The sequence below is a fragment of the Cibotium barometz genome, chromosome 22 (genome assembly GCF_041138505.1).
Source record: "Cibotium barometz isolate CiBa-2024 chromosome 22, ASM4113850v1, whole genome shotgun sequence".
Lineage (NCBI taxonomy): Eukaryota > Viridiplantae > Streptophyta > Polypodiopsida > Cyatheales > Cibotiaceae > Cibotium > Cibotium barometz.
In genome coordinates this window covers 25,460,945-25,488,860 of record NC_141067.1, presented here as the reverse complement: position 1 = coordinate 25,488,860, position 27,916 = coordinate 25,460,945, and the positions used below count along the sequence as shown (strand labels likewise).

The 27,916-nt window shown below is 41.8% G+C and overlaps 1 pseudogene; it reads right to left on the bottom strand.

The window, feature by feature from the left end:
• Nucleotides 1-18,091: 18,091 nt before the first annotated feature.
• On the bottom strand, nucleotides 18,092-27,121 carry LOC147626442 (germin-like protein 8-5 pseudogene; annotated as a pseudogene).
• Nucleotides 27,122-27,916: the final 795 nt, after the last annotated feature.

The following is a 27,916-nucleotide window of genomic DNA, read 5'->3' as shown; positions in this document are numbered from 1 at the left end:
ATCAAGGAGAGAAGATGCTTGGATGTAAACTCTATAAATTGAGGCATTGGCCTAATGAGAATTTGCTGGTTTTTGATTATCCATGCCTACATTAAGCTATTAGTTAATTGCTCTACATCTTAATTATTATCTAATCACTTTGTTAATGATGTTGATTCTAGTATTTGATCCACCATAGCAATTAACTAATTATATCTTAATTAGTTAATTGCTCACTATTACATCTTAATTATTATCTAATCACTTTGTTAGTGATGTTGATTCTAGTATTTGATCCACCATAGCTCATCACATTGCTGTAATTTCAACATCGATGATATCACCCCGTATAGTAATTATTGTCTATCTTAATTATTATCTAATCACTTTGTTAATGATGTTGATTCTAGTATTTGATCCACCATAGCTCATCACATTGCTGTAATTTCAACATGGATGATATCACCCCGTATAGTACTAATGCACCGAGACCCAAATATTTGGACACCCTCAATAGCCTCAGTGCATCTAGCTCTCCAAACTTGCCATGTTGTAATATTGGCAATAATATCATGAATAGTGTTAATCCTTTGTCTCTAGGGGGTGTATAATCAGAGTGAGGGACATCCTGTAACAAACCGTGAGATGGGCAATACCTCTATGAATGAAAATAGCAGATTTTGTACCACTTCCCTCGTAAAAAAAGTTGTGGACCAAACTAGGTGAGCCAAGCAACTGCCCCCCAAGTTACATGCATGGCAAGACCACTCAAGTTGCCCATAAGCTGGGCTATAGAACCCCAAATTTGTTGTGCAATGCTGCATTCCTTAAACAATGATGTACAGTCTCAGAATCTACCGCACATCTTGTGTAGGTAGGTACTACATCGAAGACCGAAAAACAACCTCTCATTATCCTCTTTATTTTTGCTAGAGGATGCATAGTTATTTTGCTGCACTTTTCCATTTTTCATGTCACTCTATTTCTTATAGCAATCTACCTGCACATGTCTAGGCTTACCACAGTAAGAAAAGCCTCGTGTATCATTATGTTGCCTTTGCCAATTACCACTCGTTGGCTCTCCTTGCATCTAAACTGGCCTCTTCCACCTGTGTGTTGTTGTTGTGAATCTTGGGACTGTTGTTACTATTGCTAACCATAATTTTGATTACCTGTTTGGCCACCACCTTGGCCATGTCCACGACCTCTACCACTTCCTCTACCTGAACTTATGTAGAAGGCCTGCTGCTCTGAACTATTTTTGTTTTGTGAAGACTCTTGATCTTCACCCCAATTCTTTTCTTTTGACACCAAATCTGTGAAGTTGGGAATGTTCTTTTCCAAGTCTGAATAGACGTCTTGAACGCCTTGTATTGTGGCCCGAGACCATGTAGACACACTTCCACCTTATCATCATCATCAACAGAAACACTAATTGATGAAAGGGATTCCATAATGTCCTCGATCTTCAAAGCATAATCATTCACAGAAATTTTTCTTCTCCACAATATGAAGCTCATTCTTCAACTGAATCTTTCGTGCCTTGGTGTTAGTTTCATATAGCTTCACCAAGGTATCCTATGTCTCCTTAGGTGACTTGGCATCCTGTATATGCCTAATCATAGTGTTCTATATACTAATAGAAAGCCAATACATAACTTTCTATATACTAATAGAAAGCCAATACATAACTTTCCTTGCTCCTTGATTCCAATCCTTGAATTCTTTTACATCTGCAGTAGTTGGATTAATCTGTGGTTTCTCTGGTGTCTCCTCATGTTCACCTTCAATGTAGTCCCAGTAACCTTTTTCCATTAGGAAATTTGTCAATCTAAACCTCCAAGCATATAAGTTGTTCTTGTCAAGCTTCTTTGCAACAATCTAGTTTATTCCATCATTTGACATCTTATCTACAACACAAAGTTACCCAAAACAACACTCTTGTTTGACCTGCACAAACTGTTGTATTCTCTGCAGGCGATACTATACTGCACCAAAACTGTCACAACCAGTGACCTCGCTTTACATACATCTACCCAATGGCAAATTTACCACCTCTTTGTAGTACACACAGTGTCTGCATAACCAATCACCCTCTTGCAGTTCCAAAAAATAGAGTTTTGTAGAGAATCGAAACTTACCCCGTAGTTCCTGTGAACACCTCGCGAACCGAAAAACGAAGTCTAGATGCACCCAAACAGCATTTTTTGCTAGAAAAATTTATGTAATGGACAATATAATTACCGTGTAACTTTTCTCTTGTGAAGAAATCTCCTCAGTCGGAGTTTGTTTGCTGGTGCCTCCCCCAAAGAGCTCTCGACAAGAGTGTAGTAGCCAACACAAAGGGGGAAGAGTAAATAAAGCTCTTACCCTCGTACCGCTTCTTGTGCGTCTCTTGCTTGCTGCTTAGCCCTTATCATGAACCAAGATCTGATACCATGAAAGATATAGGGGAGAAGAGAGCTTGAGCTCTTGCAAGCACACACACACTCACGCAAACCCTAGAAGAGAACACACAAGGTGAGAGCTTGAAAATTCTTCTTCTTCACACAACAAAAGAGGTCTACAAAGAAGATAAAGTAACTAAGTTACACACATATTAGACTATTTACAAGTGGTCCATAATGTAAACATGCTAAGAGGAGTGGGTAGGTGTGGACTAGTCGGTGTAGTCCATCTGTAGAATCGCTGGCAAAGATACGTCGGTGCGAGCCTACTAAACCCTCCAGTGATGTAAATGTCGAACAGTCATGCAGGTGCCTCGCGAGTGTCAGCTCATGTTGAGCTTGACATCTCAACAACAGGAACGAGAGTTAGGGTTTTCATTTCCATATTTTCCCTCCCTTAACTATGCAAAATGTACCTTCGTCTCTAAAGGGAGTCCTTTGTGTTCACCCACGAGATCTGGTTGTTTCTACTTTGAGTCCTTTATGAGGATTGTCTCATGGAACATTGAGGGTCTCGAAGGCTTTTTTGCGTTAGTGGAAACAAATTATCAAAACTCAGCTTCATTGTGCAATCATCACAGGTGGACCTATGGATGTATTTCTCTTGCAAGAGCATAAACTAGATGCTAGTCGATGTGGGAGATTAGACAATCTTCTCTCGGGACACACCTTTTGGTCACTAGCTACTATTGGTACCAAAGGTGGTGTATGTATCTCTGTTTCATCTTTGGTCTTGCCTTGCATCATTGGAAATGGTGTAATTTTTCTTGTAAGAATACATACCAATGCAGGGTACTACACCCATTGGTATTCTCAACCTCTATGTGCCTAACCATAGAGGTGAGAGGATTATCTTTTGAAAATCTTTCTCTACATTGATCTCTTGCCAATCATCGATTATTGGTGGGGATTCTAACATGTTTAAGATGCTAATGGATAAAAGAGGTGGACATTAGGGCTTGGTGCATCCTCTTGAAAGAGTGTTGTGGGAGAGGTTTATACTCTCCATTCATGGCGGAGATTGTTGGCATGAGGATGACATTTCAAGGAGACAATCCACTCTTCTTTATTCATGTTCTAATTTTATGCACGGTTAGAAAGATTTTACGTGGATGATTGGGTGCTCCAAATAGAGGGAATACTTTTATTGTTGCAAGCACCTCTAAATCGGATCATTGCCCAATAGTTTTATGCATTAGAGATCCGAGTCACCATGGATCAACACCCCATGTATGCATCCCTGATCATTTGTTTTCAAATGCAGAGATATCATGTCATATGCTTGATATTTGGAGATATCATGATTTCTTGCATCAAAGCTTGGCCTCTACTCTTTGTGATATTAGTTACTTTTATCACACATGTGCCCTTTCTAAGAGGCAAGAGGCCTTGTATTTATAAAGGGCTATTAGACGTAGACTGGCTGCCTTACCGAAAGAGCACGAGAAACATCCTCATCCTCAATGGGTTGCATATTCTTTATGTATTGTTCGGGCAGAGCTTCATCACTCTATTGTTCAGGCAGAGCTTCATCACTCTATTGAGCAATGTGTGTAGTACCGTTACCATCCCCATGAATCTTTTTGGACCCAAATGGGTGGTAGATGCAACAAACATTTCTTTCCTACTCATGGCCCATCTCATACTAGAGATAGTGTCAGGAAGTTGCAAGATTCACATGGCACTCTTCACTCAGATCCTCTTATGGTTAGAAAGATTGCCATTGATTTCTATCTCTAGCTTCTTATTAGTGCTGAGCCGCACTCTGATTTGAGACATACGACCCAGAGGAAGGTTTGGCGTGTATTGCCAAATTTGATCACTGAGGAGATGCGTGTTGTTCTGGATGCCCCTTTTTCTATGGAGGAGTTCAATCATGCTCTTCATGCCTTACCTCAGGGTAAGTGTCCAGGAGGGGAGGATGGCCTTTCCCCTGTTTTTTTCACTACTTTTTGGGATGATATTGGGGCAGAGATCACATCGGCCTTCTAGGAGATGTGGGACACAGGTTCTATGCCTTCTCCTCTCACTGGGGGGGCTTATCTATCTTATCCCTAAGAGTGGGGATAAGACATTGATTGGCAAGTGGAGACCTATCATCTTACTTGGGACTGCATATAAGATTTTTGCTAAGGCAGTGAGCATCAGATTTCAGCCAATTTGCAGGATGTCATTCATGATACTCAGAATGGATTCTTACATGCAAGGAGCATCTTTGATAACATTCTTGCATTTTGGGAGGCCGTGGAATGGACCAAAGCGAGCAATCAGCCCATAACCATTCTGCCCTTGGATTTTGAGAAGGCCTATGATAGAGTGGATTGGGATTTCCTTGAGGGTGCTCTTAGCCATGTGGGTTTCTCTCAAAGATGGATCAAGGTAATTTCATGCTTGTACCATGATACCCATAGTAGTGTGCTCACTTGCAGTGATAGAGGAGAGCAGTTTCAGATTTCTCTCTCAATACGGTAGGATTTTCCTTTAGCCCCATTATTTTATATCATAGTTGCAGAGGCCATGATCATCTTCCTCTACTCCACTGCTAGTATTTATAGATTGACGTTGCCTTGTCGTAGTCAAGAGGAGCTAGTTGACTCTAAGTTAGCTGATGGTATAGCCATGTTCTTGGAGGCCTCACACATATGCTTATGTACCTCCCTGGAAGAGTTTTGTTTGGAAACAGAGGCACTCATTAATTAGCACAAATATGTTGGTTTTTGGATTAGTCACTCATCGAGAGTTTCTTGGGGTTTAGAGCTTGGTTTTACTTGGATCAATAGAGGATGCACTGCTACATATTTGGGATGCAAGGTTGGGGTTGAAATTTCTCCTGCACAGCAGTTTGCTCTGGTACTTATGAGTATCCGCAAAGAAGCTTCTTCATTGGAGCTCAAGAAGATTAGATTTAGCCTCCAGAGCTTTGGTGGCTAATCAAGTATTTCTTGCCTCGGCTTGGTTTATTTCTTCTTGTTGGTTCTTCTCTCATGCATGGATTGGTCAATTGCAGAGATTGATCCGTAATTTTCTTTGGTCAGGTTTGGATGGCACCACAGACACTCGTGCCAAGATAGCTTGGCTCACAGTTATTCAGCCTAGACAAGAGGGGGGGCTGAATATTATTGATCCTGATGTTTAATGTAGGGCATTTCCTTGTAAACTTGTGGTCAGAGGTTTCCTACCAGGTAGTCAGCCTTGGAAGGATGTTTTCTTGTCTTAGATTTTTGGATGTACACCCCGTGTTGGGAGAGATTGGCTACCCGGCACACAATTTTTGTTCGCAGAGGCTGATATTAGGTCACCATCTTCCCTTCTTATTGCAACATTGTCAGATCATGGAGAAGCATGAGACCATTTTTGCTACAAAGTCTTCGTAGATCTTTGGATGAGGCTGACTGCTCGAAACCTATTATGTGGAACAAGTTCATCAGGGATGAGGCCAGTCATCCACTCAGTATATCTCGTTACATGTATTGGTCAAGAAGGGAGAGATGTGAGACCCTTAAGAATCTTCTAGAGGATTAGAGAGCTACATCCATTCAGCATCTCGGGGGCTCTCACATATGTATTGATTAGATTGATGTAGATCTTCCGCATGAGTGGCTCTCTGGGACCTTTCATGGAGACTATCATCCAAGTTGGCTGGGAGTGTTTTTGAGGATAGGCATACCTTTGCAGGTCATTGTTCTCCCGGGCTAGGAGGCTACAGATTGCATCATTTATTCTATCATTTGTGGAGGGATATTGAGGAGATGTAGAATGGAGAAGATAATCCCACATACTAGGCTTAGCTAAGTGAGGATTGTTGGTCATTGAGTGAAGCATTGATTCATTGACCCTTCTCCTCATATAGTGACTCATGGCTCTTGGTGTTGGTGACTATTGGTGCCAGTCCTATCAGATATCTTTAGTAAGAGTGGATTGATGCCCTTGGTCCATTGAAAAGCCTTCCTTTTTTCAATTTCACGGTGCGTAATGCCAAGCTTCTCCTCACTCGACAGATGCATAGGATCCCTACTCTCAGGCCTCGTTGGGAGGAGAGTTACGATATCTCTCCAGCGGTACAACACAAATATTGGTATAGGCTTTGGCATTCATACGAAGCAGTCATCTCTCATTTCTTTTGGTTATTTTTACATGGTGGTCTTCCCACCAATTAGTGGAGATTTTTCTTCGGTGCATAGTAGATTTGGCATTCTATACTCTAACTTATGGGCAAATTGAGTGGCCATGCCATGCATGTGACTTGGGGGGCTGTCGCTTGCTCTCCCAGTCTAGTCCAAAGCTTTTTTTACGAGGGTAGTGGTACAGAATCTGCTATTTTCATTCGTAGAGGTATTGCCCAACATGGTTTGTTGCAGGATCTCCATCACTCCGATTATACATCCCCTAGACAGAGGATTGACATCCATTGGGAGATTATTTCCAATATTATAGCATGGCAAATTTCGAGAGCTAGATGCACGGAGGCTATTGACGGTGTCCATATCTTTGGGTCTCAGTGCATTAGTACTATATGGAGTGATATCATCCATACTCTCATGGCTACTTGGGCTTGTATTCAGGGGTCCCCTCATTCCGCGTAGGCAAAGCGTGTTATATTTATGCAAGTGGGACCATAGCATTTTCTTTTCCTCTAGTCCCATAGGTCTCTCATCGCATCATGATGCTCCTTAGTGGTGGAAATCACATTACATATTGGGGTGATTCTATTCTATTCTGGCTTATAGCTCGGATTGTTGTATGCCTTTTTCTACTTAATAGAAGTCTCTTACTTGTTTTTTTTTTGGTAGAAGGATTTCTTGTGGAGAAGCCCCAATAATGTTATGGTGTAGGGTATTCAATTTGATGATTTTCTTAACATTTAAGAAAATCCCCTTTCTCGATGGGGTGGAAGTTGTAGCTAGGCCAACTTTGCCTTAATTCTTTAAAAGTCCCAAATTCTTGTGGCTCTGGAATCTTCAATTTGTTGATTTTTTCCATATTCAGAGAAAGCCCCAAAGTTTGGTAAGACACTACCTCTGAAATGATCAATTTTATTTGTAGCCCTTGATATTTGTGTTTTGGTGCCAATTTGTGTTGCATTTTTCACTCCTTTACGCTGGGTCAAGTCCCTTGATATGATGAGATAGCTCTATATTAGCTTTAAAACATGTAAAAAATTATAGAGAAAGATTCTTTGTAGAGGGAGAAAAAAGCCAAACATTGGCACGGGTGCTTAGGCAAAGAGCGAAAATAGGGTTTTTGCTAATGTGATAATCATGGATCAAGAATTTGGTACCATATTGTTACCTACAAGATCACAACTCATGCTATGTTGGGTCGAATATTTCCATGATGTGAGTGTAGGAGCAGATCTTGTGCAAAGAGAGATGAAGATGATAGTTTAAGCTATGGAGATGGTTCTGAGAGAGAGAGAGAGAGAGTAATAGGGAGAGAGAGAAATGTGATAGAAAACAATAGAGAGAGATTGCACAACACAACAATGATGGCATTATGATAATACTTGTACCACATGTACAATGCTTTACATAGGCACCAAGGTTCCATCTCATGCTCTCTTATTAAGAGCGTGTTCACACAACAATGGAATAAAAATACCCAACAAACGTGTGCCTCTTGTCTCTACATGCACAAAGGAAAAGAGGAGGAAGTTGGTCTGTCTCACCTAGTATCACATCCTCTCTCTCTCTCTCTCTCTCTCTCTCTCTCTCTCTCTCTCTCCCACCCCCCTAAGCACAGCCACCAAATAGAAAAAGTTTCATCCTAGATAAGGAAGGTGAGCTAGAATTGACACCCATGTGCTCAATTTTGAACATTACTCTAATATAAACTAACAAATAAATGTGAAAAAAGATATAGAGATAAACCACAATTTAAGAATATAAATAGAATAGATCAAATTTTAGGACATGGGGTTTTTCCCTATCTTGTGCAATACAATGAGTTTTTAATCCACCTGCATCACATTTAGGCTTGAATATTGTGGCCACAAATTAGAATGAAATGCATCAAAATTTGCCATGGATTATGTCCAAATAATATACATCTCTAAAGATGCAATTCAATTAAAAAACATGTGAGTTACACCACAAATGGGAGACCCTCTCCATAATGCCTTTTTTCTTTATGTGTGTAAGAGCATGCTGATAGAAAAAAGTGAAATTATGGAAGTTAGGTATGTCTATGTATGCACACACACATACACACGTGTGAACACATGTGTACACACACACACACACACACACACACACACACACACACACACACACACACACACACACACACATTCACACACACACACACACACACACACACACACACACACACACACACACACACACACACACACACACACACACACACACACATACATACACACAAGATTCTTATTATCATTTTTTATTTTTTTGATATTTTTCTTAACATTTTCTTGAGATAAATAATTAATTCAAGATCTGAATTTTCTTATTCTATATTAATAAACCATTTATAGAAAGAATAAGTATTCACAAGAACTCATAGAAAAGTGATATTCATTACTACTAACCTTCATTGAGGGGAGTTGGAAATGATTGAGAGAGCTAATCAACACACCCATAGCAATAGTGAGTTGGAAATAAGGAGAGAAATAGAGGAGCCTCTATGTGCAAGATACAAAGCTCAATCATATAAAGATGCAAAAAACTAATCTAAGATAACAAAATTAATAAAGGCAAAGCCTGTTTACAAGAGAGCAAGAGTAATAGCATAGGTCTCTGCATTAGAGAGTACAAGATTGAAAAACAATAGATGAAGAGAGAAAGAGTAATAGTATAGGTCTATAGATTAGAGAGTTCAAGACTGAAAAACACTAGATGAAGAGAGAAAGTTAGAAAGAAAGGAGAGACAAAGGGGAAAGGATGAAAGGGGGGCTAAAAAAGCACACTGGGCCATTTAATATATGACTTAGTATAGTGAGTATCATTAAGCATCACATCATGTCACTTAGCATAATAAAGAGAACCATTTCATACCTTTTTCGTAAAGCAAACAAGACATAAATAGACCAACAACAAATGAAACGATTAATAACACAATAAGTGACATATTGTGTTGCAACATGTCAAATATGATACTCCATGCAACATTTGTCACTCAATTAATTCATTTTTTCAGTTTTGGGGATAGGGCGAGAGTCACATGTGATGTTTGCACTTTCACTTGTCCCCCATTCTAACGTGACGACATGTAATCTTTCACTAAACTAAATAATTACAAACAGCTTTTTTAAAAATTAAAACTCATCTTGTACACAACAAAGGAAGGTAGACCAATGGATTTTTCCTCTTATATAATCTTCTTTAGGCTACCAATGATGAAATCTAGGTTAACTTAGTCACCTTACCATGTTAAAGTCGAGAGACAAAGGAGTGAGTGGCTGTATGAGCCTTAATCTTCTCTTGTATGTCTAAATCAATATGTTTTTCATTTAGGATTTCTCCATTGGGATAACCTATATTTTATCTAAGGACATTCCCCTCTAGTCTCCATAAACATGATTTTTTCATTGGGATAACATGTATTTTGACTAAGGTCCTTCCCCTATAGTCTCCATGAGCCTGGTTGGCCTGGGAGAAGGTGTTAGTGCCTAAAAGGGAAGGGGGCATTAGTATCATTTGCCCACCCATTGTGTTGCTAGAAGGACTCTGATGCTACCTAGGGTGCTATCTCAAAATACTACTTGGGCCTTAATGATAAGGGAGTTGGTGAAAATGGCTGATGTGCTGGCCAAGGGCAGATGGGGGAACTTAAACTGGAAAGACAAATTGTTTTCATATGCTCCTCTAAAAGTCACGCTCAGATTTCTGCAAAATGCTATGTAACTGCTGGAAAGATAATTTGGGTTTCATGGCTTGGGATGGAGGGGGGAGGGTAACTGGTAACTCCATGCTATACTTAGGGTTATGGTGGACTCATAAGTTCCCTAGCTTCACTTGATGCTGATGTGGCAAAGATTCTCAACAACAAAGGTATTAGATATCTAGCTGACTGTTGGGATCGGGATTTGGCTGGGTGGAAAGAGGTGAGCCTCTTATCTAACGAGTTTTAGTTAACCAAGAGAGAGAGAGATATGATGACTTAGGTGATAGAGATGTTACATAGTGAATTATGTTCCATAGCTCTACTGATACTTCAGTCTAGAGCAAGGACCGGACTTGGATTAATGGTGTCAAACTGAAGGAGGGAGAAACTTGGGATATTTATGCATTAATGAGAAAAGGGGATGCCAATGTTCTGTATTGCAACAAAATATGGAATGTAAAGTGGAGTGCCTCTAGCTGGAAAAAGAGATGGCACTTGATCTGGAACTGCCAAGTCCCTAGGAAATTTTAAGTTTTTTTGTGGAAGGTAACTGTCAGGCATTTTTCTGTAAAGGTGTTTTGAGTCCGTGTACATATGGGATGCGTGGTGTGCAATAAAACTTTGCCCTGAATGCCCTGGCAAGTGTATAGGCTGAGTGGTTTTGTTGTGAGCTGGTTTATGCATGTGTTTTTTTGAGAGCAGATGCTGGAGTCTGGGAGTTTTATGGCAACAATATGGTGTGCGGGTTATTACTAAAAGCAGGGCACCGACTGAATTGGTCATGTTTGGTAAGTTGAGATGCTAATGATGGTGGCCGTGGGCAGCTCTCGCATAATTTTGGAAAGTCGTGGATGCTGCATGTGAACTTGAGGCACAAAGTGATAAAGAGCATTGTATGGTTATCTTTAAGGCTTTAAATAAATAAAAATATATGATGCACATGGCCAATTTGTAGGAGGCCACATGGAAAGGTTATGGGCTGCAGAAGCAGGAGCTGATTGAAGGAATGCTGAGTCCGGATCTCTCGAGTGGAGAAAAGGTTGGATATGTTAATATGCTGTCTCATTTTCCAAAATTGTTCATCACTTCTTATAAGGAGATTCGAGGATTTAAAGGGCCAGATTTGAAGATTGAGATGAAAGAAGGTGTAAAAACTGTTAGGCAAAAGCTTCGCAGGATGGGACGAGAACAAATGCAGGCCCTGAGAGAGGAAGTTGATAAGCTGTTGAGTGCAGGTTTCATTACACCAGTGGACACAGCTGAGTGGGTAAGTCCTACGGTGGTGAGTCCAAAGAAGGATGGCAGGTGGCGTATATGTGTGGATTTCAAGCCTTTGAATGCTGCTACGAAGAAGGATTCTTACCCCCTACCTTTTTTGGATGAGATCTTGGATACTGTAGCTGGATATGAAAGGTATAGTGTTTGTGATGGGTATTCAGGTTATTTCCAGTTAAAGATTGCAGAAGAAGATCAACGCAAGACGACTTTCATTACACCGTGGGGATGTTTCTGCTACAAAGTTCTTCCTTTTGGATTGATGAATGGACCAGCCTACTATCAAAGAAGGGCAAATTGGGTATTATCTCCTTTTTTGAACAAATTTGTGAAGGATTTTATTGATGATTTTTGTATATACAGCTCCAGGCAAGAGCATTGTGATAAGCTGGCTACAGTTTTTCAGCGTTATGATGAGTGTGGTGGTCAATTAAATCCAAAAAAGTGTTTTTTTAGCTCAACCGAGGGTGAAGCTTTTGGGCCATGTTATTTCAGAGAATGGTATTGATCCAGATCCTGATAAAGTCAAGTCTCTTCTTCTTCTTCCTACACCAAAGAATACAAGGCAACTGGCTACTTTTGTGCAAAAGGTGAAGTATATGGCTCGATTCATCTCTCTATCTTCACAGTTGTTATATCCTTTGCAGCAAGCAGCAAAGCATGATCCTTTGCATTGGACGGAGGAGTGTGAGGTGGTCTTCCAAAAAGTGAAAGAGGTGTTGGGAGCTATTCCTATAATGCAGGCGCCTAACTGGGAACAGGTATTTTATGTCAATCCTTCAGTGGGTGAAGATGCTATTGGAGCTATGTTGTTACAGAAAGGGAAAGAATCACATTATATGCAACCAGTCTACTGTGCTAGCAGAGTAAAACTTGCCAGAGAAAGGTTGTTATCAGAGGTGGAACTTGTTATGGTTAGTGTATTATATGCATGTAGGCGGTTCCTCCATTACTTGTTGCCTCGCCCCTTTGTGTTTTTGACAAGCTACACTTTTTTGCCTCAGTTGATAAATGGCACAAATTTATCTAAGGCTATGATGAAGTGGGTGATTGAGTTGCAGGAATTTACTTTCTCATTCTTGGTGGAGGAGAGTACCAGGGCTACCTTAGCTGATCTACTGACATATAAGGAGAGTCCTCTTCTTATAAAGGAGGAGACTATCAAGAAGCCAGTTGAGGATGCGGCTGAATTGGTGAATGCACACTTATTATATTTTGATGGTTCTTACAGGAAAAGCCATGATGCAGCCTCAGGAGAGGTTTGGTGCTTTATGATCCACAGGGTTGCCTTGTTTTTAAGAAGGGTGTTAAGGTGGATGCACATAGCAACAATGAAGCGGAGTATCTGACTCTGGAAGTTGGATTGCAAATATGCTTGAAGCATGGTGTACACAGGATTCGCATTCGAGGAGATGCATTGCTTGTGGTAAAACAGGTATTGGGAGTTTGGAAGTCAAAGAATATGTTACTTAAAGAAATGTGTTTCAAGATTAAAGGTTTGCTGAAGGAATTTGAAGCTTGGAGTCTTAAGCATGTGGATCGAGGCCATAATGAGGAGGCTCATGAAGCAGCCCAGGGAATGATTGGTGAAATTTTTGTTCTTAAAGCTCATGCATCATTTTATTGTGGCAGGGAGAATTTATAGGATGTTGAAGAGTTTTTGTTAACAGGGATGATTCCTAATGGTATTGACAGATCAAAAAAATATGGTTTCATCAGGAAAGCTGCAAGGTATGTGATGGTTGGTGATGCTTTGTATTTGAAAGGAATTGATTTGATAATGCGATGGGTACCTTGGAAGGAAGAAATCTACAAAATTCTTAAGGAAAATCATGAAGGAGCATGCGGTGGACATTTTGCATCAAAGATTACCTTGCATAAGGTATTGCAGGAAGGTTATGTGTGGCCAAGTGTACATAAGGATGTTACTCATTGGTGCAGGTCATGCAAACAATGCCAAGCTCACAGTAGACGGATATTAAAGCCTGAAATGAGGAAGACAATTCTTGCTTATGATGTTTTTGAAGAATGGGGAATTGATGCTGTGGGACCATTGCCTATTACTAGCCGAGGGAAGTGCTACATCTTGACTGCAATTGATTACCTTTCTAGATGGGCAGAAGCAAAGGCAGTGAAACAAATTACTGCTAAGGAGGTAGCAAAGTTTGTATATCAGGATATCTGCTGTAAGTTTGGTGTGCCGCCATTGGAATTGCTTTCTGATCAGGGTCCAGGTTTCAGAGCAGAGCTTATGGATTATTTGTGTACAAAGATGAAGATTAGTCACAATTTTACCACACCTTACTATCCACAGTGTAATCGCCTGAATGAGCATTTTAATGGTGAATTGATCAAGATTTTATCTAAGGTGACAGAGCAACAAGGCAAGAATTGGGATCTGGAATTGCCTACTGCCTTGTGGGTATACAGGACAGCAATTAAGACTGGTACAGGTTTCACTCCATTTCATCTTGTTTATGGGAAGGAAGCCTTATTGCCTATTGAGGTGGAGATACCAGCTGTGAAAATGTTGGAAAAGCTTTTGGAAGAGCCTAAAGATGCCCTTAAAGAGCGACTGTTATATTTACAAGAAGCATAGCTGGACAGGGATAATGCTTTGAAGCATTATGAAGATATATAGGCAAGGACGCTGGAGAAGTTCAACAAGAAGATTAAAAGCAAAGGAATTATGAAGGATGATTTGGTATTACGTTATAATAGCAGGCTGGATGATGCCTTTCATAAGAAGTTTCAAATTAAGTGGGAAGGACCCTTCTTGGTGATGCAAGGATTTGCAAATGGTACCTATCAATTGGCAGATTTAGATGGGACTTTACATGCTTCCAGGGTAAATGGATACAGGCTGAAGAAATATTATGCACGTTTGATGGTGATTGTACAGGATGGAGTGTCTGAAGATGTGATTCCAGATGAAGGGCAGTTTTTGGATATGGATTTAGGTCTTGAAATGCTTTTTACTGCTGATCATGAATGATTCAGCAGGCTGGGGGTTGGGCAAAGTATGTCAGGCATTTTTTTGTAAAGGTGTTTTGAGTCCGTGTACATATGGGATGCGTGGTGTGCAATAAAACTTTGCCCTGATTGCCCTGGCAAGTGTACAGGCTGAGTGGTTTTGTTGTGAGCTGGTTTATGCACGTGTTTTTTTGAGAGCAGATGCTGGAGTCTGGGAGTTTTATGGCAACAATATGGTGTGCGGGTTATTACTAAAAGCAGGGCACCGACTGAATTGGTCATGTTTGGTAAGTTGAGATGCTAATGATGGTGGCCGTGGGCAGCTCTCGCATAATTTTGGAAAGTCGTGGACGCTGCATGTGAACTTGAGGCACAAAGTGATAAAGAGCATTGTATGGTTATCTTTAAGGCTTTAAATAAATAAAAATATATGATGCACATGGCCAATTTGTAGGAGGCCACATGGAAAGGTTATGGGCTGCCAACTCGCCATCTAGAAGCTGGTGGAGAAGCGAGAAGGCGTGAAGGAAAAGGAGACCAGGCCACCTTGTAAAAGCAGGAAAAAAGGAAGGTCTGAAGAGGGCCTATTGTGTAGACGACGGCCGAGCAGAGTGAAGAGCAGGCTTGCAGAGGCTCTGTGAGACCGCGAGCCAGAGGCCGGGTGATCTGGAGACAGACAAGGCTCTGGTGGTAACGAAGGGAAGGTGGCCGTCATGTGATCAAGGGGAGGTTGTGCTGGGAAAAGAAGGCTGGCAAACTGGCGCAAGAGGTGCCTGTAGTGGCTGGTTTTGTGAAGAGAGTACAGAGAGGGTGACAGTAGAGCTGGCTGGGAGTTGGTGGGACCCGAGGTGATCGCGCAAAGAAGGTGGTCTCCGCCTGGTACGAGGGCTGGGGGTTCGAGTTGGCCGCTTGGGAAAGGAGAGCTCGGGGTCGTGAGAAGAAGCCGTCTTGCTGTGGTGCTGCGGGGAAAGGAGAGCCGTGGCCACCTTGCTGTTGAAGAGGGCTGGTGATTGCGCAGCGTGGAACAGTAAGGAAGGTGAGAGGCCGACGTGAAGGAAAATCGCCTTGTGTGGGTGATCTGCAGACAGCAGCAGCCGAAGACGTGAAGGTCGCCGAGTAGAGAGAGAGAGAGGGCCTTACACAGGCGCAAGAGAGCTGCAGAGAGGCAAGAAAAACTAGGCACTGCAGGGGTGGCTGGTAGGCCTGGGGACCAATGGACTGCCTTGCTGAAGTGAGAGGGAGCCAGAGCAGAGGAGCCGCCTTGTGAGCCTGGTGAAGTTGTTGCAGAGGCCAGCGTTGGTGAAGCTCGTGTGTGGGAGAGCTGGGGACAGAGAGTGGACGCTCTCCCTCAGGCGCTGCAGACATAAAAGGAGAGGCCGACTTGTGTGTGTTCTGAGGCTGGCAAGAGGAAGGCAGAGCCAGAGGTTGGCGAGTGAAGACAGCAGGTCAAGGATTTGAAGCTGATAAGTGTGGGACAGTTGCGTGGAAAGGAGACCGGGTCCAGAGGAGGTCGCGCTCGAGTGGCTCTACTGATAAAGCGAGCAAAGCTGCTGCAAGCTATACAGAAGGCCGCCAAAGAGACGGTGGGCTGGTGATTCTAGGTAGCCGCCATGTGGAAGGCCAGGTGATCCAGTGAAGCAGCTCTGACCAACGGGTAGAGGACAAACGTCAAGGTGAGAGCTGGGCTGTCTGTGAGACTAGGTGTTGGTGCAGCTGCTGCTGGCTTTCTACCGGGAGGTGGCCGTTTGTTTCGAGGCCTCTGGTGTGAGACCAAGAGAAGCTTGGGCAGTGTGTGTGTGAGTTGTTTGCTGTGAGTGTGTGATAAAGGAGAGTGCGAGGAAGAGTGGGTTGAAGTTTGTCAATTAATAAAATCTATGGTGATGGATCACCCCTTGTAAATGGACAATAGGGTTTGTGTTGATGATATGTGAGTGGTTTAGCCTTGCTGATAGATAAAAGGCTTTGATAATGAGATATGTGAGCTATTGAAACTGCCTTTCTTTGGGTATCTCTGGGTAGTAGAGAGAGAGAGAGAGAGATTTTTCTTTCCAGCTAGAGAAGCTGGTGGTGCCCCTTGTGCTTGTGAGTGTTCTGAAGGTGGTGAGTCGGCGAGCTATAGTGGCCTTCTTGTGTTCTTGAGCTGCCTCACAGTAACCACATGTAGGCATTACCTATTGGTTATAAGCTGCAAAAAAGGAACATGGCTAGTGGCATTTGCCCTAGATAGAGGTCTTCAATAGAAAGTGGCAAGCATGTGTTTTGGGAATGTCCAGCCTTAAGGAGCACCTGGTGCAAAATGACTAAGTGCATAGAGAGGGGTCTGAATATGCAAACCTTTTGGGAGGGCTGGTTACTGGGGAAGTGGGCAGTTAATGATGAGCTCAGTGGGTTGGTGTTTAACATTATGAGAACTTGCATCTTATAGACAATCTGGACTAGCAGAAATGAAATTGTGTTTTGGGAATGTCCAGCCTTAAGGAGCACCTGGTGCAAAATGCCTAAGTGGATAGAGAGGGGTCTGAATATGCAAACCTTTTGGGAGGGCTGGTTACTGGTGGGGAAGTGGGCAGTTAATGATGAGCTCAGTGGGTTGGTGTTTAACATTATGAGAACTTGCATCTTATAGACAATCTGGACTAGCAGAAATGAAATTGTGTTCTTGAGGGCTACATGTACAAGATTGCAGGATACTGAGCTGATGTATAAATGTATATACATGTGTTGGTATGCATGTAATGTAAATAAAATTAGATCTCTGGATGGGATTGGTTGAGTCAGAACCTGCAGAGGAATATGGCTTGATTGTTTCCTTGATTTTGGCTGAGCTTCATGCATACTAGGGTTCTCTCCCTAATGATTGATTGTTGGCTGCAGAGCAGGTGAGGAGTTGGATATAGAAGAAAAGGCCTCCAAGATTTGGTCCTAAAACTCAGAGATGGTACCGCAAGGAAAAATAGACGGATCACACATTTGTTGCCTTTATTGAGAACGCAGTTGGCACTAGACCCACTGTCAAGGTTTGGTCAAAGCATGGGGGTATGTTAGAAAAACAGTCCCCCTCGGGGCTGCACTACTGAGGCCATGATGGAGGCTTGCTTATTGCTGGGGTATCAGATCTTGTGGGAGCAGTCTTATTTCTTGTGTGAGGATGAAAGATGAGAATTTCTTTGTAAAATCCTGAATGAGGTTAAAAGGGAGTAGAGAGGTAAGTCTTTGGGGGTAATGTATGCCAGATTTTGAATGGTAATATAAATAAATATTGTTGGTCCCCAAAAACAAAAAAGATGATGCAACCAAGATTATACTCTCAATTAGCAAGTGGGGATAGGGGCCAATAAAATCTAAGGTATATATATACATTAGGTTAATAGATAATGCGACCAAGATTATACTCTCAATTGGCAAGTAAGATCATATTCTAAAGATGTGATAATCAAATTTTAGACACAATTGGCAACATTCATAATTTGTGAGCCCATTTAGTTTTTTTTGCCAAACCAAAGTCAATTATCGAAATGCCAAATGTAGTTTATTCACGTGAGTGTATAAGTTGGCTGCGTGTCACTTGTGGCAGTCTAAGAAAGGGTTTTGCCGACGCTGGCAATAAGGCTTTCCACCTCAGCCTTGTCGATGCCAAAGGCTATCTCTAGGACCTCCTCGGGGAGGAGTCGTGGCAGAGAGCAACAGCGAGCGGAGATGGCGAGGGCGGAGTGGTACTTGTCCGGGTTGAGCTGGAAGTGCACAAGGCCGCGAGGGAAGACAAAGAGATCTCCGGGGTCGAGTGTCTGCTCAAATAGGGTATTGTTGGGCGTGGCGGTGACGAAGCCCACCTTGAGCGTGCCCTCGGCCAGGAAGAGCACCTCGGTGGCGCGAGGATGCACGTGGGGCGGGTTTAATCCCTTGGGGTCGAAGTCGATGCGGGCGATGGACAGGCCCTGCGTGTTGAGAGCAAAGAAGCTAGCTGCACTGGCCAGGTTGACGGACCCGCCCAGCCCTGCACATCATTGAGGGTGAACCCTTTGAGAGGGTGATCATGCTGGTGTTATCCGCCACACAGAAGTCCTGCAGAGGGTCTTCATCCGCGGCCCTGACGGCTGCCAATAGATGCCTGTAGGGGTGAGACAAACCTAAGCTCTTTCCTTGTTTTCTCACGCACGTTTTGTGAGTCAGAGGGAGAGAGCGACGTGGCAGTACGTGAGATAGTCAAGCTGAGATTAGATTTTTAAGCTAATGCTTAGCGGTTGAGACTACATGGGAGTGAATTGTGGCTTTGCCTTCTTTTTCTACGATGAACCTTTTTCTATTGGATTCGTTGAGAGAGAGAGAGAGAGAGATGGATGCACTAGTAGGGGTGATACAAGCTAGAGTGTGAGTGTGTGTGAGAGAGAGAGAGGATGTGGTAGTAGGTGAGGAATATCCAACGTCCTTCCTTTCTTTCTTTGTGTATGCCCCCACACACGTAGAGTCAACAAAAGACATGTTTTATGTAAAGATTCTCTCCTTGTGTAGTGTAATTTATGGGATTCTTTATGCATCAAAATTTGGGAATGCATATTATTGAGGCATAATTGGCGTCAAAGATCTCTATATCATTCATCACTTATGTTTCTTCATGTTTAAAATTCGTAGTTATATAAATATTACACTCTATCATTAATCATGTTCCTTACCATTGCCATTTCTCCACAGAAAGTCTTTGATAGGGCCTATGATTTCCTTCCAATAACACAGGACTTAGAAACACGATATAAGCATTCAATACAGAGTTGTAGATATCAATTCTGTTATGAATGGGAACTTTCAAACCTTCCCACTTTTTCAATTTCTCCACAAATCTATTAATGGCCCACTTTACTACTTGTTTATTAGTAAGTCCAACCCGAAAAGGAACCCCAAGAAGTCTGACAATATGACCCTTTTGCACCACCTCATATCCCCACCTTTGAAGATCAAAATCATTGTCTTCAGTCAGGCTTATGATCCTAGCCTTTAGAATGTTACATTTAGAACCTAAGGCATTGTCATACTCTTGTACAAGTTCTAGGGGCCATCTCACATTGTTGTTCTCAGCCTTTAAGAATAATAGAGAGTCATCAGCAAAACATTGAATTACCAGTTGCTCATTGTGCTTGAGTTTTGAACCTGTAATCTTCCCTTCACTGCATGCTAGCTCTAATGACAAAATTAAAGGGTGAGAGGCAATAGAAAAAAGTAGGGAGGCTAATGGGCAACCTTGTCTAACTGACCTGTTGATCTCAAATCCCCCTACAACTCTTCCATTAAGAAGCACTTCAGAATATCCACCCAAGGAGAGAGTATAAATGCATGTAGCCATTTTAACTCCAAATCCCATTTTATTCCATCACCCTAGCAATGAATCACCACTGTATCCTATCATAAGCTTTCTCGAAGTCCAATTGCATCATAATACATTTCTACTGAGTTTTAATGGCCACATCTCTATCCAGTAGAGCAGCAAAAATATTATCATAAATAGACATGCCTTTGATAAAGCCATGCTGTTTTTGAGATAACCTCTTGCAACACAGGAGTGATTCTGAGGGCAATCACCTTAGCTAAAGTTTTTTACATCACAGCTAATAAAGTAATAGGCCTGCAATGCCCAAACCTACTACAAGAAGTCCACGGATGAGTTTCACAAGTCATTCTTTAAAGATCTTGTTCCAAAGACCCAATTTAAAAGCTTTCTTGCAGATGTCAACCACCACCTCTTTTGATGAAGGCCAAAAGGCTATGAAGAACTCAGTTGAGAGACCATCCCAACTAGGAGCTTTCTCCCTACCCAGTTTTAGCAAAGTACACCAACACTTATCAACCTCAATATCTCTTTCTAACATTAGGAAAAATTTTGAATCTTGTACATCTCAAAATATTAGTTTTATAATAGATTCACTTATTATTTTATTGACTTTCCAAGAACTATACCAGACCTGCTCGGAACTCAAATATCTCAAAAGATATGACATTCTTAGATGCCCAGATTCATTTATGACTCAAGAAACAATCACTTTGTGATTCTAGAAGGATTTTATCTTAAAAATAGAATATCTTGATTTGTACTTTGTATTTCATAATTTCTTTTTACAAGTACGTAGATTCGTGCTTTATCTACATTTCGGTGTGTTTCAATGTTTTTTTATACAGATTTGAAGAGAATAGACATTTTCTAAGATTTTAAGAATGTGTTTAGATTTATTATTTTAGAGAATAGTGCATTACAAATTTTCTTTTTTTTGTGATAGAGCTTCTTCTTCCCTTTAGGTCATTTCTTCTTTTCATAGCTCATTTCTTTATCTACTTTCAAATTTGCATCTCAGTTTGTATTTCCCTCCATCTCCAAATAGTTTGTATTTTCCTCCTATTCTATTGCACTTGTTCACTGCAAAGCTAGAGAATGAAGAGTGATTTGATTTTTTGGTGCCATTTTCTTAGAGCCAACAAACCATTTCCCTCTTCATTAATCTTGCTAGCAAGGAAAGAAGCAACAAAGAGACAACACACGGTCAACATAGAACAAAAATGGAGGTTAGCAATGTTTTGATGTTGGTTATGTTCAATTGAGTTCTCTAAGTTATGTTTTCTTGTTGGTTATGTGCATTACTATTCGTGAATAATAAAGTTAATAATAAGATATGTTTTATTGTTCATTAATAATAATAATATGTGCATAAATGTTGGTTAATAATAATAATATGTGTTAAAGTTGGTGTTAAGTTACACGAGAGTTACACATGTGTTAATAATCATGAAATTTTGTGTAAGTTGTCTTGTAGGCATTGATTGTACTCAATGGAGATAGTGATGTATCTAAGTGTTTCTAGTTTTTTGATATTTTAGGAAGCAAGAAACTCTAAGAAAATAAGTATACACTTCCACGTAGATGAAGAGTATACCCTATTGTACAAGAGAATTGAGGTTTCAATGATGAATCCATCGGTGATGCAATTACACAGAATAGCAGGGAAAAAACATATATATTTTGGGTTGATGGGTCTATATATCCACCTGATCCTATTACACAACAATCTCCCCAATTCTCAAGACTAACATCATTTGTTAAGTATGTTTGTGAGGGTAATGAAGGGTTACAAGGTTATACTTGGAGACTTGTAACCAATGCCCATGTTTCTGCACAACAGATCATGAAACTTAATAGATCATTGTTGGGAAAACAAGAAGACAACAATGTTTTGCAAGATGCTATGCATGACATGGTAATGATTTCTAGGCTAGCAAATAAGAAGATGAAAACAATGCTAGAGAAGACTATCACTTATGGGCCCACAACCACACAAGAGGTACGCGAATGCCAAAGGTCATATAAACCTATGCACATGTTGGCAAAGAGAGGTGGACAATACAAGTGAAGGATCTTTCCACAATGTGATAACATGCAAAAGATGTTTAGCAATCTAGAAAATGAAGTGAATCAAGGAATTGAAAAGGTACTCACTAAAGATATGGTGAAGTCCGCGCTTCAATGCCCAAAGATTAGCTCAGTTGTTGGTGATGAAGTTATCATACAATGCTTAGAAGAGGTAAGTGATTCCTTCACATCCAAATGATATGCATTGAATATGTGATAAGGTAGGAATAAGTTCTCAGTCTTATGGCATGATATACAAACATTTAGATATAAGGTTTAAAAAAGTGATGCAAAAGAAAAGGGTATTGCCTCTTCCTAAACCATTTCATGTCATGCAAGCACGATAAACATTAAACAGTAAGGTGGAACGATTAATTGGTGAGCCAATGCACTTATGTCAAAGACATGTATGCAAGAATGGGTAAAAGGAAGTGTCATTTGTCTTGCACACAAATAACAATTTTGTATTAGATGTATGCAAGGTATAATCTCTAATGGTAAAATATTATAGTGTATCTGTGTTGCAGAATGTGGAGGCAAGCTAAAATTTGTTTTGAAGCTTGATGAAAGTGAGGTTATCAAAGGTCAGAAGTTACAATGTGTTAGTCTAACTCTCATGAATAGAGCACTGGATCCTAACATCTTTCCTGGTCATCCTGATTACTTTAGTGTACAGTTTGAGAATGAAATTTGGTGGCTTGCTACATTTGAATTACCAAAGGAAGATCATGAGATTTTGAAGATTTTATTTAACTTGATAGAGATACCTAATACAGTGCAACGTCAAAATCATGGTGATAGTTTCCATGTGGAAGGTTATTGTTAGATCATCGTAACACCACTACGGGCATTACCACAAAAGGGGACGGCCTCTGGCTCACCACCCAACCATAGAGGAAGAATGAGGATTTCCCCTCATCCCCCAGGCTATATAGTGTGTGGCCTGTCATCCACACTAGCCTGGATGCCCATGACTCCGTATGGGCGTTCTCTCCCACTGAACCCCAGATGGCCATGTCCTCGGCGCTCCGGCCGAGGCGTTGACGCTAAAGTCCCGTCTGGCCATCCGGTCTGCCCCCGTCGGTCACAGGCGTTACAGCCTACGTGACATTACCCCCCCTTAAGAAGAGTTTTCGTCCTCGAAAACAAACTGGGGAAACCTCTTGGAAATTGCACTACGGCGTTCCCAAGTAGCTGCCTCCTCATCCCTATCTGTCCATTTAACAAGTACCTCTTGGTACACTTTATATCGGGTTTGTATTTCAGGATACTCTAAAATCTTTTCAGGTTCATGTGGTATCTTTGGTGGCTCTATCAAGTCCACCAAAATCTCTGGAGAAACTGTGTTCTCTAACCCGTGAACTGATTTCTTCAGTTTACTAACATGGAAGACAGGATGGACTTGAGAACTTTCCGGTAACTCAAGTTTATATGCTACATCCCCAATCTTCTTAAGGATTTTAAAAGGACCACAATATCTCGGAGAAAGTTTATCATTACACCAGTGGACACAGCTGAGTGGGTAAGTCCTACGGTGGTGAGTCCAAAGAAGGATGGCAGGTGGCGTATATGTGTGGATTTCAAGCCTTTGAATGCTGCTACGAAGAAGGATTCTTACCCCCTACCTTTTTTGGATGAGATCTTGGATACTGTAGCTGGATATGAAAGGTATAGTGTTTGTGATGGGTATTCAGGTTATTTCCAGTTAAAGATTGCAGAAGAAGATCAACGCAAGACGACTTTCATTACACCGTGGGGATGTTTCTGCTACAAAGTTCTTCCTTTTGGATTGATGAATGGACCAGCCTACTATCAAAGAAGGGCAAATTGGGTATTATCTCCTTTTTTGAACAAATTTGTGAAGGATTTTATTGATGATTTTTGTATATACAGCTCCAGGCAAGAGCATTGTGATAAGCTGGCTACAGTTTTTCAGCGTTATGATGAGTGTGGTGGTCAATTAAATCCAAAAAAGTGTTTTTTTAGCTCAACCGAGGGTGAAGCTTTTGGGCCATGTTATTTCAGAGAATGGTATTGATCCAGATCCTGATAAAGTCAAGTCTCTTCTTCTTCTTCCTACACCAAAGAATACAAGGCAACTGGCTACTTTTGTGCAAAAGGTGAAGTATATGGCTCGATTCATCTCTCTATCTTCACAGTTGTTATATCCTTTGCAGCAAGCAGCAAAGCATGATCCTTTGCATTGGACGGAGGAGTGTGAGGTGGTCTTCCAAAAAGTGAAAGAGGTGTTGGGAGCTATTCCTATAATGCAGGCGCCTAACTGGGAACAGGTATTTTATGTCAATCCTTCAGTGGGTGAAGATGCTATTGGAGCTATGTTGTTACAGAAAGGGAAAGAATCACATTATATGCAACCAGTCTACTGTGCTAGCAGAGTAAAACTTGCCAGAGAAAGGTTGTTATCAGAGGTGGAACTTGTTATGGTTAGTGTATTATATGCATGTAGGCGGTTCCTCCATTACTTGTTGCCTCGCCCCTTTGTGTTTTTGACAAGCTACACTTTTTTGCCTCAGTTGATAAATGGCACAAATTTATCTAAGGCTATGATGAAGTGGGTGATTGAGTTGCAGGAATTTACTTTCTCATTCTTGGTGGAGGAGAGTACCAGGGCTACCTTAGCTGATCTACTGACATATAAGGAGAGTCCTCTTCTTATAAAGGAGGAGACTATCAAGAAGCCAGTTGAGGATGCGGCTGAATTGGTGAATGCACACTTATTATATTTTGATGGTTCTTACAGGAAAAGCCATGATGCAGCCTCAGGAGAGGTTTGGTGCTTTATGATCCACAGGGTTGCCTTGTTTTTAAGAAGGGTGTTAAGGTGGATGCACATAGCAACAATGAAGCGGAGTATCTGACTCTGGAAGTTGGATTGCAAATATGCTTGAAGCATGGTGTACACAGGATTCGCATTCGAGGAGATGCATTGCTTGTGGTAAAACAGGTATTGGGAGTTTGGAAGTCAAAGAATATGTTACTTAAAGAAATGTGTTTCAAGATTAAAGGTTTGCTGAAGGAATTTGAAGCTTGGAGTCTTAAGCATGTGGATCGAGGCCATAATGAGGAGGCTCATGAAGCAGCCCAGGGAATGATTGGTGAAATTTTTGTTCTTAAAGCTCATGCATCATTTTATTGTGGCAGGGAGAATTTATAGGATGTTGAAGAGTTTTTGTTAACAGGGATGATTCCTAATGGTATTGACAGATCAAAAAAATATGGTTTCATCAGGAAAGCTGCAAGGTATGTGATGGTTGGTGATGCTTTGTATTTGAAAGGAATTGATTTGATAATGCGATGGGTACCTTGGAAGGAAGAAATCTACAAAATTCTTAAGGAAAATCATGAAGGAGCATGCGGTGGACATTTTGCATCAAAGATTACCTTGCATAAGGTATTGCAGGAAGGTTATGTGTGGCCAAGTGTACATAAGGATGTTACTCATTGGTGCAGGTCATGCAAACAATGCCAAGCTCACAGTAGACGGATATTAAAGCCTGAAATGAGGAAGACAATTCTTGCTTATGATGTTTTTGAAAAATGGGGAATTGATGCTGTGGGACCATTGCCTATTACTAGCCGAGGGAAGTGCTACATCTTGACTGCAATTGATTACCTTTCTAGATGGGCAGAAGCAAAGGCAGTGAAACAAATTACTGCTAAGGAGGTAGCAAAGTTTGTATATCAGGATATCTGCTATAAGTTTGGTGTGCCGCCATTGGAATTGCTTTCTGATCAGGGTCCAGGTTTCAGAGCAGAGCTTATGGATTATTTGTGTACAAAGATGAAGATTAGTCGCAATTTTACCACACCTTACTATCCACAGTGTAATCGCCTGAATGAGCATTTTAATGGTGAATTGATCAAGATTTTATCTAAGGTGACAGAGCAACAAGGCAAGAATTGGGATCTGGAATTGCCTGCTGCCTTGTGGGTATACAGGACAGCAATTAAGACTGGTACAGGTTTCACTCCATTTCATCTTGTTTATGGGAAGGAAGCCTTATTGCCTATTGAGGTGGAGATACCAGCTGTGAAAATGTTGGAAAAGCTTTTGGAAGAGCCTAAAGATGCCCTTAAAGAGCGACTGTTATATTTACAAGAAGCATAGCTGGACAGGGATAATGCTTTGAAGCATTATGAAGATATATAGGCAAGGACGCTGGAGAAATTCAACAAGAAGATTAAAAGCAAAGGAATTATGAAGGATGATTTGGTATTACGTTATAATAGCAGGCTGGATGATGCCTTTCATAAGAAGTTTCAAATTAAGTGGGAAGGACCCTTCTTGGTGATGCAAGGATTTGCAAATGGTACCTATCAATTGGCAGATTTAGATGGGACTTTACATGCTTCCAGGGTAAATGGATACAGGCTGAAGAAGTATTATGCACGTTTGATGGTGATTGTACAGGATGGAGTGTCTGAAGATGTGATTCCAGATGAAGGGCAGTTTTTGGATATGGATTTAGGTCTTGAAATGCTTTTTACTGCTGATCATGAATGATTCAGCAGGCTGGGGGTTGGGCAAAGTATGTCAGGCATTTTTTTGTAAAGGTGTTTTGAGTCCGTGTACATATGGGATGCGTGGTGTGCAATAAAACTTTGCCCTGATTGCCCTGGCAAGTGTACAGGCTGAGTGGTTTTGTTGTGAGCTGGTTTATGCACGTGTTTTTTTGAGAGCAGATGCTGGAGTCTGGGAGTTTTATGGCAACAATATGGTGTGCGGGTTATTACTAAAAGCAGGGCACCGACTGAATTGGTCATGTTTGGTAAGTTGAGATGCTAATGATGGTGGCCGTGGGCAGCTCTCGCATAATTTTGGAAAGTCGTGGACGCTGCATGTGAACTTGAGGCACAAAGTGATAAAGAGCATTGTATGGTTATCTTTAAGGCTTTAAATAAATAAAAATATATGATGCACATGGCCAATTTGTAGGAGGCCACATGGAAAGGTTATGGGCTGCCAACTCGCCATCTAGAAGCTGGTGGAGAAGCGAGAAGGCGTGAAGGAAAAGGAGACCAGGCCACCTTGTAAAAGCAGGAAAAAAGGAAGGTCTGAAGAGGGCCTATTGTGTAGACGACGGCCGGGCAGAGTGAAGAGCAGGCTTGCAGAGGCTCTGTGAGACCGCGAGCCAGAGGCCGGGTGATCTGGAGACAGACAAGGCTCTGGTGGTAACGAAGGGAAGGTGGCCGTCATGTGATCAAGGGGAGGTTGTGCTGGGAAAAGAAGGCTGGCAAACTGGCGCAAGAGGTGCCTGTAGTGGCTGGTTTTGTGAAGAGAGTACAGAGAGGGTGACAGTAGAGCTGGCTGGGAGTTGGTGGGACCCGAGGTGATCGCGCAAAGAAGGTGGTCTCCGCCTGGTACGAGGGCTGGGGGTTCGAGTTGGCCGCTTGGGAAAGGAGAGCTCGGGGTCGTGAGAAGAAGCCGTCTTGCTGTGGTGCTGCGGGGAAAGGAGAGCCGTGGCCACCTTGCTGTTGAAGAGGGCTGGTGATTGCGCAGCGTGGAACAGTAAGGAAGGTGAGAGGCCGACGTGAAGGAAAATCGCCTTGTGTGGGTGATCTGCAGCAGCAGCCGAAGACGTGAAGGTCGCCGAGTAGAGAGAGAGAGAGGGCCTTACACAGGCGCAAGAGAGCTGCAGAGAGGCAAGAAAAACTAGGCACTGCAGGGGTGGCTGGTAGGCCTGGGGACCAATGGACTGCCTTGCTGAAGTGAGAGGGAGCCAGAGCAGAGGAGCCGCCTTGTGAGCCTGGTGAAGTTGCTGCAGAGGCCAGCGTTGGTGAAGCTCGTGTGTGGGAGAGCTGGGGACAGAGAGTGGACGCTCTCCCTCAGGCGTTGCAGACATAAAAGGAGAGGCCGACTTGTGTGTGTTCTGAGGCTGGCAAGAGGAAGGCAGAGCCAGAGGTTGGCGAGTGAAGACAGCAGGTCAAGGATTTGAAGCTGATAAGTGTGGGACAGTTGCGTGGAAAGGAGACCGGGTCCAGAGGAGGTCGC